General features: G+C 48.8%; 1 non-coding gene and 1 pseudogene across 1 annotated transcript; one reads left to right on the top strand and one right to left on the bottom strand.

The window, feature by feature from the left end:
- Positions 1-683: 683 nt before the first annotated feature.
- On the bottom strand, positions 684-1,418 carry LOC114674024 (heterogeneous nuclear ribonucleoprotein M pseudogene; annotated as a pseudogene).
- A 4,582-nt stretch (positions 1,419-6,000) lies between these two features.
- LOC114674232 (U6 spliceosomal RNA) lies at positions 6,001-6,107 on the top strand. Its single transcript, XR_003725249.2, has one exon. It is a non-coding gene; the product is annotated as a U6 spliceosomal RNA (small nuclear RNA).
- Positions 6,108-13,393: the final 7,286 nt, after the last annotated feature.

Here is a 13,393-nt window from a genome sequence, read left to right as displayed (position 1 = left end):
GTGGCGGGCGCCTGTAGTCCCAGCTACTCGGGAGGCTGAGGCAGGAGAATGGCGTGAACCCGGGAGGCAGAGCTTGCAGTGAACTGAGATCGCGCCACTGCACTCCAGCCTGGGCGACAGAGCAAGACTCTGTTTCCAAAAAAAAAAAAAAAAAAAAAAAAGCCGGTGTGGTGGCTCATGCCTGTAATCCCAGCACTTGGGAGGCCGAGGTGGGTGGATCACTTGAGGTCAGGAGTTTGAGACCAGCTTGGTCAACATGGTGAAACCCCATCTCTACTAAAAATGCAAAAATTAGCCAGGTGTGGGGGCACATGCCTGTGGTCCCAGCTACTTGGGAGGCTGAGGCACAAGAATCGCTTGAACCTAGGAGGCAGAGGTTGCAATAAGCTGAGATTGCACCACTATACTCCAGCCTGGGCAACAGAGTGAGACCGTGTCTGAAAAAAAAAGAAGGAAAAAATAAAATGGTTAGCAAGAGGGCCGGGTGCAGTGGCTCATTCCTGTAATCCCAGCATTTTGGGAGACCGAGGCGGGCGGATCACCTGAGGTCAAGAGTTCAAGACCAGCCTGACCAACCCGGAGAAACTCTGTCTCTACTAAAAATACAAAATTAGCCAGGTGTGGTAGCATACCTGTAATCCCAGCTACTCAGGAGGCTGAGGCAGGAGTAGCGCTTGAACCCGGGAGGCGGAGGTTGCGGAGCGCTGAGATCGCACCATTGCAGTCCAGCCTGGGCAACAAGAATGAAACCCTGTCTCAAAAAAAAAAAAACAATACAAATTCAGAGGTCTGGTATTGATGTTTCAAAAAGGCAACTGCTTAAGCATTTCTATTTATTCGAACATCAATCTTGGCCACTCAGCTTCATGCCGTTCATCATCTGGCGGACTCTCTCAGCCACCTCTGGCTATCCGAACTTAACCACACTGCACCCCTTGGACTTCCGGTTCTCCATTTTGATGTCAGTGTGCAGCACGTGGCCACACTGGTTGAATTTGTCCTTTAGCATCTTCCATGTAAAACTGAATGGGAGATTTCTTACAAATATCTGGTATGCCTTCCTGGCCACTCCCAGGAGCATGGTCTCCTGCTCTGCCAAAGGAACCTGCAAAGCTTCCAAAGTTGTTACACTCCATATTGATGGCACAGTCAAAGCTGGCATTGCCACTACCACCCATGGCCAGACCCATGCACGCGAGGCTCTTGGCGCCCATGTGCTCTAGGCCAGTGACCATGTGATCCGTCATGGGGCCCATGTGCCCCAAGCCAGCCTCCATGCCTGCAAGCACCATATGCTCCATGTTCAGGCCCATGCGTTCAATGGCAGGGTGAATGTGCTCCACGCTCGAGCGCATATGCTCCATGGTCTGGCCCACACAGTCAATGGCAGCGGCCATGCACTTGAGGCTAGAGTCCATGACACCTGGATAATTTATTAAAAACTTTTGCCGGCGCGGTGGCTCACGCCTGTAATCCCAGCACTTTGGGAGGCAGAGGCGGGCGGATCACAAGGTCAAGAGATCGAGACCATGCTGGCCAACTTGGTGAAACCCCGTTTCTACTAAAAAAAAAAATACAAAAATTAGCTGGGCGTGGTGGTGCATGCTTGTAATCCCAGCTACTCCGGAGGTTGAGGCAGGAGAATAGCTTGAACCGAGCAGGCGGAGGTTTCAGTGAGCCAAGATTGCACCACTGCACTCCAGCCTGGAGACAGAATGAGACTCTGTCTCAAGAAAAAAAAAATTTTTTTTTTGCAGACAGTATCGCATTATATTGCCTAGGCTGATGCACCTTTTTCCTTAAGAGTAAATTGGCTGGGCTCAGTGGCTCATGCCTGTAATCTCAGCCCTTCGGGAGGCCAAAGTGGGCAGATCACAAGGTCAGGAGATTGAGACCATCCTGGCTAACACGGTGAAACCCCATCTCTACTAAAAATACAAAAAATTAGCCAGGCATGGTGGCGGGTACTTGTAGTCCCAGCTACTCGGGAGGCTGAGGCAGGAGAAGGCGTGAACCCGGGAGGCAGAGCTTGCAGTGAGCCGAGATTGTGCCACTACACTGCCTGGGCAACAGAGCCTGGGCAACAGCCTGGGCAACAGAGCAAGACTCCACCTCAAAAAAAATTATATATATATATGATATATATAAAATATATATTATATATAATATATTATATATATTATATGTATATTATATATAGTATATATTATATATATATCATATATATATATATGGATGGTTTTGCTCTGTTACTCAGGCTGGAGTGCAGTGGTGCAATCAGAGTTTACTGCAACCTTGACCTCCTGGGCTCAAGCGATCCTCTCACTTCAGCCTCCTGAGTAGCTAAGACTATAGGCATGTGCCACCACACCCAGCTAATTTTTGTATTTTCTTTGAGACAGAGTCTAGCTCTGTCACCCAGGTTGAAGTGCAATGGTGTGATCTCGGCTCATTGCAACCTTCACCTCTTGGATGCAAGCGATTTTCATGCTGCAGCCTCCCAAACAGCTCAGATTACAGGCACGTACCACCACACCTGGCTAAGTTTTATATTTTTACTAGAGACAGCGTTTTGCCACATTGGCCAGGCTTGAACTGGTCTTGAACTCCTGGCCTCAGGTGATCTGCCCACCTCGGCCTCCCAAAGTGTTGGGATGACAGGCGTGAGCCACCACACCCAGCCAAATTTTTGTATTTTTTGTAGAGACAGGGGTCTTGCTATGTTGCCCAGGCTGGTCTCAAACTCCTGGGCTCAAGCCATCCTCCCACCTCAGCCCCCCAAAATGCTGCAAGTACATCATGCCCGGCCTGGTCAAATATTTACCAGCATGCCAGTACGATGCCTGTAGATGTGGCTCATTCTTTTCTACAGCTGCCTAGTGTTCCATAACATGAATGGGCCATAACATATTTTGCTAGTTTCTTCCTGATATGTACTTAGTTTGCTTCTAGTCTTTTGCTACTGCAAGCAGGGCTGTGGTGATTTTTCGCATGCAAGACAATAGCCGTGGAATAAATCCCTCAGAGAAGAACTGCTGTGTCAAAGGGTGGGGGAAGATCTAAGATTAAGGCCTTTTGCCTAATGACTTTCCAGGGAGGCTGTACTAACTTCCACACCCACCAGCAAATGTGTCAGAGTGCAGAAGCTTCTAACAACACAAACTTGATTGTGTCACTCCGCTGCTTAGACCCTTCAGTGGTCCTCACCGATCCTGCGTGAAGCCTTTGGATTCTCCCTTCATGATATAATCCGGTGTTGGCTGGGCGCAGTGGCTCACACCTGTAATCCCAGCACTTTGGGAGGCAGAGGCGGGTGGATCACCTGAGGTCAGGAGTTCAAGAACAGCCTGACCAACATGGCGAAATCCCGTCTCTACTAAAAATATAAAAATTAACTGGGTGTGGTGGCAGGCACCTGTAATCCCAGCTACTTGGGAAGCTGAGGCTCAAGAATCTCATGAACTCAGGAGGTGGAGATTGTGGTGAGCTGAGATCTCACCACTGTACTCCAGCCTGGGCAACAGAATGAGACTCCATCTAAAAAAAAATAATAAAGTAAATTAAATTTTAAAATGAGCAGGCGTGGTGGCTCACGCCTGTAATCTTAGCACTTTGGGAGGCCGAGGTGGGTGAATTACAAGGTCAGGAGATTGAGACCATCGTGGCTAACACAGTGAAACCCCGTCTCTACTAAAAATACAAAAAATTAGCGGGGTGTGGTGGCACGTGCCTGTAGTCCCAGCTACTTGGGAGGCTGAGGCAGGAGAATCACTTGAACCCGAGAGGCGGAGGTTGCGGTGAGCCAAGATCGTGCCACTGCACTCTAGCCTGGGCAACAGAGCAAGACTCTGTCTCAAAAAAAAAATAATTAATTAATTAAGCTATGATACGGGGTTGGAAAATTACAGCAATCTGGAACAAAAGGAAGACTGGACTGATGCCTCAGTTTCCCAGCTTAACTTTCCCTTTGGCCTAGTGAATTTGGGGTCCTGAGATTCTATTTTTCTTTCACAATAGTCATGGCTTCTCCCTTTCTCTTGCAACTGAAAGGTGGCACCATGACCTCACCATGACCCCTTATAAATTTTGCATGACAGCCACCCCGATGATCTGCTGTCTGTCCCCTGGAATGGGTCGTGTTCCCACTCACTCTTGCACGGTCCCACCTTTCCCCTTTCCATGAACCCTACTTCCCACTGCCATATCAGCAGGCTGAATCCATTCGTCCCTCCCCTGGGTAAGTTTGGTCTCTTTCTGTTTCGAGTGGCTGAAAACCTGATTGTAACTCTTCAGCGACATCAGGAATCGATGGGCTGGCTTCAGGCATGGCTGGCTCCCGGAGTTTGAGTGCTACCATGAGGCCCAGCGCCTGGCCTTTCACTGTTGTTCTCTTCCATGTTAGCACCTTCAATAGTGCATGCCTCTGTCAGGCTGTGTGTGTGTGTGTGTGTGTGTGTGTGTGTGTGTGTGTGTGTTTTGAGACAGGGTCTCACTCCTGCATCTAGGCTGAAGTATAGTGTTGCGATCACAGCTCACTACAGCATTGACCTCCCAGGCTCAGCCTCCCGAGTAGCTGGTATACAGTTACTATATTTTTTGTAGAGATGGGGTTTCGTCATGTTGCCCCGGCTGTTCTCAAACTGCTGGGCTCAAGCAATCCACCCTCTTTAGCCTCCCAAAGTGCTGGGATTACAGCTACTCAGGAGGCCGAGGCGGGAGAATTGCTTGAGCCCAGGAGTTCAAGGTTGCAGTGAACTGTGATCATGCCACTTCATCCCAGCCTGGGCAACAGAACAAGATCTTGTCTCTAAAAAAAAAAAATAAAATAAAAATTTTAAATAATAATAAAAAAGAGAAAGCAAAATATGTGGCTCTATCAATTAAGCTGTGAGACCTTGGCCAAGTCACACCACCTGTCTGTACCTCTGTTTACTCAGCTATAAAATGAGGATACTAATAGGACCCATTGGTTTGCTGAGAAGCTGTACCTCTGGGCTATAGTAAATGTTCAATAAGCATTAGTTGTGGACTCCTAATTAGGGAAAAGGAATCAGGCTGGCAGGTCCAGGGGAAAGCGAAAATATAAAGCAAATAAGTTTTGGCCGGGCGCTATGGCTCACACCTCTAATCCCAGCACTTTGAGAAACTGAGGCGGGCGGATCACGAGGTCAGGAGATCAAGACCACCCTGGCTAACACGGTGAAACCCCGTCTCTACTAAAAAGGCAAAAAAGTAGCCAAGCATGGTGGCAGGCGTCTGTAGTCCCAGCTACTCAGGAGGCTGAGGCAGGAGAATGGTGTGAACCCAGGAGGTGGAGCTTGCAGTGAGCTGAGATCGTGCCACTGCACTCCAGCCTGGGCGACAGAGAGAGACTCCGTCTCAAAAAAAAAAAAAAAAAAGAAGTTTTTTTTTTTTTTTTCTGGTGAAACCCTGTCTCTACTAAAAATACAAAAATTAGCCGGGTGTGGTGGCATGTGCCTGTAGTCCCAGCTGCTCAAGAGGCTGAGGCAGGAGAATCGCTTGAACCTGGGAAGTGGAGGTTGCCGTGAGCCGAGATGGCACCACTGCACTCCAGCCTGGGTGACAGAGCAAGACGCCATCACAAACAAACAAATCTATCTATCTATCTATCTATCTATCTATCTATCTATCTATCTACCTATCATCTATCTATATGTATTGGTGGTGCACACCTGTACTCCCAGCTACTCAGGACGCTGAGATGGGAGGATGACTAGAGCTCAGGAGTTAGAGGCTGCAGTGAGCTATGATCTCACCACCACACTCCAGTCTGGGTGACAGAGTGAGACCTTGTTACTTAAATAAAAATAATAGTAAAGTTTTTTGTTTTTTAATTGGCACTTGGGCCGGGGGCGGTGGCTCATACCTGCAATCCCAGCACTTTGGGAGGCTGAGGCGGGTGGACCATTTGAGGTCGGGAGCTTGAGACCAGCTTGGCCAACATGGAGAGACCCCATCTCTACAAAAACTACAAAAATCGTGCGCACTTCGGCAGCACATATACTAAAATTGGAACGACACAGAGAAGATTAGCATGGCCCCTGCACAAGGATGACACGCAAATTCATGAAGCATTCCATATTAAAAAAAAAAAAATATATATATATATATATATATACACACAAAAACTAGCCAGGCATGATTGGTGTATGCCTGTAATCCCAGTTACTTGGGAGGCTGAGACACAAGAATTGCTTGAACCTGGGAGGCAGAGGTTGCAGTGAGCCGAGATTGCGCCACTGCACTCCAGACTGGGCGACAGAGTGAGAATCCATCTCAAAATAATAATCATCATCATAAATTGGCCCTTGGAAAAAAACAGTTGTGTGGAATGTGTGTTGCTGATTTTCTCAGGCCGTGTGAGGGTCCCACCGCAGGGCTTTGGTGGTTGGAAGCATAAAGCCTTCCCAGCTCCTGGCTTCTCCCCTGGCTGTTCCATTCATTGGCTGTGGGACTCGGAGACTTGGTTGCCTTGTCTCTATCAGGACGGGATCGGCCTCCTCGGTTTCATGGGCCTAGGCCTCACTGGAGCCTCAGGTGGGTTCCTCACTGGAGCCCCTTTGCCCTCCCCCTCCCGCCCCCAAAATGCCGGGGCTCTTCAGCTCTGGGAGGACTTTGCCCAGGTCCTGTTTTTTTGAGGATGAGGCTGAAGGTGTGGAGTTATTCAACACCAGGCTTCCCAGGGGGCATACCATTCAAAACAGCACCTTGCCAGGTGCGGAGGCTCACTCCTGTAATTCCAGCATTTCAGGAGTTCAGGGTGGGAGGATCTATTGAGGCCAGGCATTCCAGACAAGCTTGTGCAACATAACAAAATCCCAGGTCTACAAAAAAATTTAAGAAATTAGCCAGGCATGGTTGCGTGTGCCTATAGTCCTAGCTACTCAGGAGGCTGAAGCAGGAGGATAGCCAGAACCCAGGAGTTTGAGGCTGCAATGAGCTATGATTGCACCACTGAACTCCTGGCTGGGCAAGAGAGCAAAGCTCTGTTTCAAGGAAGGAAGGGGAGGGGAGGGGAGGGGAGGGAGAGGGAGGGGGAGGGAGAGGGAGGGGAAGGGAAGGGAAGGGAAGGGAAGGGAAAAAGAAAAGAAAAGAGAAAAAAGACAAGACAATACAAGACAAGACCCAAAGCCATTTCCTAGGTGGCAAACTGAGGCCAGAAAGGGCCTCTCTGCTCTGTGGGGTCCAGATTCCCCACTGCTCCATCCAGCCTCCTCCTGGCCTCTCTCACCCCCTTCCTGGAGCCCCAGGTCTTTTTTTTTTTTTTTTCCAATGATGAAATCGGAATCTGGGTAGGAGGTTTGGCTTAGTGGGAGCAAAGCCCGATGACACCAGCTGGTATATTTTCTTCTCTAAGAAGGGGGAGGGCAGGGGGCGAGGCGCTCCAGACAACATCGTCCAAACCCTCAAACCCTGCCCTCTTGGCTTGGACCCACCCCACATTCCCTGAAGGGTCTAGGATTCTGGGGTCTCCTGAGTCCTGGAGCCTCCTCCCTCCAGCTTCCCCCTGTCTGGCACCTCTAGCCCTAGAGTGGGTGGTCAGTGACTAGGCTGAGCCTGGCCTGTGCTCAAGTTGCCCAACTGGCCTGGGCCACTTCTCCAAACCCCCGGGTGCTGATGACCTGGAGGGCTGCCAGAGCTTCCACACCCCAGCCGCGTCACCAGCTGCTGGGGCCCTCAGGGGCCTCTGAGGCCTCCCTTTACCCAGTGGTCCCTGGGTCCTCAGGGGAAAAGCTCCCAGCTTGTGAATCTGTGCTCCGGGGTAAGCACTGGAAGAGATCTGTTCTCTTTTATTTTTTTGGAGATGGGGTCTGACTCTGTCTCCCAGGCTGGAGTGCAGTGGCACGATCTCGGCTCACCGCAACCTCCACCTCCTAGGCTCAGGCGATCTTCTCACTTCAGGCTCCAGAATAGCTGGGACTACAGGGCTGTGTCACCACGCCTGGCTAGTTTTTATATTTTGGGGGGTAGAGACGGGGTTTTGTCATATTGCCCATGCTGGTCTCAAACTCCTGGACTTAAACTATGCACCTGCCTTGACCTCCCAAAGTGGTGGGATTACAGGTGTGAGCTACTGCACCCAGCCTAGAATAAATATTTCTTTTCCTTTCTTTATAATCTTTATCTGCAAACGGTCGTCATAACTTAAAATACCATGGGGTTGTGATTTGTCGGGCACCAACCAAAGCACTTCATACACGTGAACTCTGCTCACCCCTCCATGATCTCCAAGGCAGAAGCTACAGTGATCCCCACTGTACAGCCCAGCAAACTGAGCCGGGAGAGTTGAATGACTTGCCCAAACCATTCAGCTGCTAAGTGAGATACAAGTTCAAGATGACAGATTTCAGGGTCCTGGCACCGAACCACAAAGTCACAGCTTTCCTTCCTGAAAGCAAATCCTTTTTAGCAGTTTCTGCAAATTCTTGAATAGTCAATGCATTTAAAAGAGATGCTGCTGGCTGGGCGCGGTGGCTCACACCTGTAATCCCAGCACTTGGGAGGCTGAGGCGGGTGGATCACCTGAGGTCAGGAGTTTGTGACCAGCCTGACCAACATGATGAAACCCCATCTCTACTAAAAATACAAAAAAATTAGCTGGGTATGGTGGCGGGTGCCTGTAATCCCAGCTACTTTTGAGGCTGAGGCAGGAAAAATCACTTGAACCCAGGAGGTGGAGGTTGCAGTGAGGTGAGATCGTGCCATTGCACTCCAGCCTGGGAGACAGAGCGAGACTCAGTTTCAAAAAAATAAATAAATAGAAATAAAAAATGTGCCGGGTGCGGTGGCTCACGCCTGTAATCCCAGCACTTTGGGAGGCCAAGTTGGGCAGATCACAAGGTCAGGAGATTGAGACCATCCTGGCCAACATAGTGAAAGCCCGTCTCTACTAAAAATACAAAAATTAGCCGGATGTGGTGGTGCACGCCTGTAGTTCCACCTATGCGGGAGGCTGAGGCAGGAGAATCACTTGAACCCAGGAGGCAGAGGTTGCAGTGAGCTGAGATCACACCATTGTACTCCAGCCTGGGTGACAGGGCAAGACTCTGTCTCAAAAATAAATAAATAAATAAATAAATAAATACGATAAATACAATAAAATAAAAAATAAAAATTAAAAAGATTAACAAATAAAACAGATGCTATTATATGCTCATTTGCTTTTCCCCATTCTACACACTTTCTTGCACCTTGCTTTCCCTCTCTCTATTTTTTTTTTTTTTTTGGAGACAGGATGTCCCTCTGTCGCCCAGGCTAGAGTGCAGTGGTGCGACCTCTGCTCACTGCACTCTCAACTTTCCAGTCTCCAGTGATCTTCCCACCTCATCCTCCTAAGTAGCCAGGACCACAGACGTGTGTCAGCATGCCTGGTTAATTTTGTATTCTTTTGTAGAGATGAGCTTTCGAAATGTTGCCCAGGCTGGTCTCGAACTCTTTTTTTTTTTTTTTTTGAGATGGAGTCTCACTCTGTCATCCAGGCTGGGGTGTAGTGGTGCGATATCAGCTCACTGCAACCTCCGTCCTCCGGGTTCAAGCGATTCTCCTGCCTCAGCCTCCCGAGTAGCTGGGATTACAGGTGCCCTCCACCACACCCAACTAATTTTTGTGTTTTTAGTGGAGGTGGGGTTTCACCATGTTGACTGGGCTGGTCTCGAACTCCTCACCTCAAATGATCCACCCACTTTGGCTTCCCAAAGTGCTGGGATTACAGGCATGAGCCACTGCGCCTAGCCTTGAACTCTTGAGCTTAAGCAATCCTCCTGTCTCAGCCTCCCAGAGTGCTGGGATTACAGGTGTGTGCGCCACTGTGCCTGGCCTCCTTCTATACTTTTGTGACCACCTAATTTTTATTGTTTTAGATAAAAGATCTCACTCTGTTCCCTAGGCTGGAGTGCGGCAGTGGCACGATCACAGCTCACTATAATCTCAAACTCCAGAGCTCAAGTGATCCTCCTGTCTTGGCCTCCAAAAGTGTTCGAATTACAATTGTGAGCCACTGAGCTCAGCCTGATTTATAATTGCAATTTACCTTTCTTTCATCTAACTCCTCACTTTTCCTAATGCATGCATACGTACACATATATTTCCCTCCACAGCACTTTCTGCTTTGTGACAATAAGTTACAAGCCAGATAACCCACTTAGCCTACTTGTATATTATGTTTAGTATTTATTGACCGTGTCCCCCTGCTAGAATATCAGTGCCAGCAGAGAAGGGATTTTCATCTGTTTTGCTCATGTTTTTCTCATCTGTTTTTCTTTGTCTTTTTTTCTTTTTATGCTTTGTCGCCCAGGCTGGAGTGCAGTGGCGCGATCTTGGTTCACTGCAACCTCTGCCTCTTAGGTTCAAGCGATTCTCCTGTCTCAGCCATTCAAGTAGCTGGGATTACCGGTATGTACCACCATGCCCCACTAATTTTTGTATTTTTAGTTGAGATGAGGTTTCACCATGTTGGCCAGGCTGGTTTCGAATTCCTGGCCTTGAGAGATCCACCCACTTCAGCCTTCCAAAGTGCTGGGATTCCAGGAGTGAGCCACTGTGCCCGGCTCCTCAACTGTTTTTCTCAGTGTTTGATAAATATTAGTCAGATGAGTCGACACAACGATCCCATGTCGGCTCACGAGCATCCGTCTCCTTCTATTTGATGTCTCTCAGCCTTCTGTTCTGTGGATGTGGTTTGTTGAATGACTGAAGAAACGAATCACCAAGTGGACAAATGCCCAACTGAAGACTGGATTTTATCCTGAGAGAAGCCACTGGGGCTGTTCAGAGAGTAGGGGTGGCCCAGTTCAATCTGTGCTTTGAAATATTCCAGACTCTTCTGAAGTCTGGGATTTTTTTTTTTTTTTTTTTTTTTTGAGACAGAGTCTTGCTTTGTCGCCCAGGCTGGCGTGCAGTGGTGTAATCTTGGCTCACTGTAACCTCCGCCTTCTGGGTTCAAGTGATTCTCCTGCCTCAGCCTCCAGAATAGCATGTGCCATTAGTCCCGGCTATTTTTTTTTTTTTTTTTTTTTTAGAAGAGACAGGGTTTTGCCATGTTGGCCAGGCTGGTCTGGAATTCCTGGTCTCCAGCGATCCACCTGCCTTAGTCTCCCAAAGTGTTGGGATTACAGGCATGAGCCACCACGCCCGGCCAGAAGTCTGGGATTTTGCATGTGCTATTCTCTTTGTTTGGAATATTCTTTCCCTGGGATTGGTCCAACTCCTTCATATCCCAGCTCCGATGCCTCCTCCTCCAGGAAGCTCTCCCTGTCCCCCAAGCCTGGTCAAGCATCCCTTTCGAGCTTCCCCATCCCAGCCCTGCCCACTCTGTATCATCACTATCTGTCTTCCCCACTGAACTTTGAGTCCCAGCAGAACGGGGCCAGAACTGTCTTGGTCGCCGCTGTGTCCCTGGTATCAACCGTCGCAGGGCCCAACACTAGGCTCAGAATAAATGACTGCCCCTTGAAGGAAACGTCTAGTTGGAGAGAGCCGAGTGCAGGAGTAGCCATGGTGTCTGATAGGAGATGCAGACCAGGATCAGAAACATCTGAGTTCAGATTTCTTGCTTAGGCCTGGGGTTTGGACCACAGCAAACCTCATTACCCTTATCTGCTTCCAAATCAGGAAAATGGGAGTGTGAGCTGGTCTCCTGGATTAGTGGGGATAAAACCGTGTCTGCGAGCACAGCTAACAGAGAAGGCAGCCTCTCTGTCTGTTGCCTCAGGGCTTTGCACGCCTCCTTTGAATGTTTCCACATTGTGTCCTGGGCTCCTTCTTATCTTTCAGATCTCAGTGCAGATGTTCCTTCCTTCCAGTGGCTGTACTGTCCACTCTGTCACTCACAGGATGCTTTTGCTGTCTCCCAACACTTAGTTCCAGCTGACAGCCCAAGTTTATTGTCTTGTCTCTCAGCACTAGAATGCAAGCTCTAGCAGCCAAGGAATTTTGTGGGGTTTTTTGTTTGTTTGTTTGTGATAGAGTCTAGCTCTGTTGCCCAGGCTGGAGTGCAATGATGTGATCTCAGCTCACTGCAACTTCTGCCTCCCAGGTTCAAGTGATTCTCCCGCCTCAGCCTCCCGAGTATCTGGGATTACAGGCATGCACCACCACATCCGGCTAATTTTAGTATTTTTAGTAGAGATGGCTTTTACCATGTTGGCCAGGCTGGTTTTGAACTCCTGACCTCAAGTGATCTGCCCGCCTCGGCCTCCCAAATTGCTGGGATTACAGACATGAGCCACTGCACCTGGCCAAGCCCAGGTTTATTGTCTTGTCTCTCCACTCTAGCAACCAAGGAATTTTTTGTTTTTTTGTTTTTGTTTTTGTTTTTGATACATAGTCTCGCTCTGTTGCCCAGGCTGGAGTGCAGTGGTGTGATCTGGGCTCACTGCAACCTCTGACTCCCAGGTTCAAGCGATTCTCCTGCCTGAGCCTCCCAAGTAGCTGGGACTACAGCCGCCCGCCACCATGCCCAACTAATTTTTGTATTTTTGGTAGAGATGGGGTTTCACCATATTGGCCAGGATGGTCTCCATCTCCTGACCTTGTGATCTGCCCATTTTGGCCTCTCAAAGTGCTGGGATTACAGGCGTGAGCTGCCGTGTCTGGCCTATTTTCATGTTTTTAAAGACAAGTTCTCACTATGTTGCCCCAGACGGAGTCCAGTGGCTAATCTTGGGCACGAGCATAGCTCACTGCAGCCTTGAACTCCTGGTCTCAAGGCATCCTCCTGCTTTAGCCTCCCAAGTACCTGGGACTACAGGTGCATGCCACTGCATCCAGCTTGTTCTTCAATAATAATAACAATAACAGCAATAGTAGTAGTAGTATTTGACTTTCTTCTGAAAGACATTTTTGTTAGAAACAAAAGAAGAGAGAAAGAACAAAAATTTTTAAAGCACAAAGAAATAACTTTTTTTTTTTGAGATGGAGTCTCGCTGTGTTACTCAGGCTGGAGTGCAGTGGTGAGATCTCGGCTCTCCACAACCTCTGTCTCCTGGGTTCAAGCAATTCTTCTGCCTCAGCTTCCTGAGTAGCTGGGATTATAGGCATGTGCTGCCACACCCACCTAGGTTTTGTATTTTCAGTAGGAACAGGGTTTCGCCATGTCGGCCAGGCTGGTCTTGAACTCCTGACTTCAAGTGATCTGCCCGCTTCACCTCCCAAAGTGGTGGGATTACAGGCGTGAGCCACTGTGCCCGGCCATACTATCTCATTTGAACCCTTGCAACACTCAAGGTGGTATGACTTATTATTATTCCCATTTACACATACGAAGACTGAGTCTCACAGAGGTTGTAAATTACCTGCGGCCTCACAGCCTCAGGAAGCTTCTGGCATTACCACTACAATCTTTGAGCAAGTGTGAAAGCCTGAAATGTCACAG

Source organism: Macaca mulatta, chromosome 19, assembly GCF_049350105.2.
Source record: "Macaca mulatta isolate MMU2019108-1 chromosome 19, T2T-MMU8v2.0, whole genome shotgun sequence".
Taxonomy (NCBI): Eukaryota; Metazoa; Chordata; class Mammalia; order Primates; family Cercopithecidae; genus Macaca; species Macaca mulatta.
The sequence above is the reverse complement of the archived record's forward strand: the minus strand, read 5'-3'. Positions and strand labels throughout refer to the sequence as shown.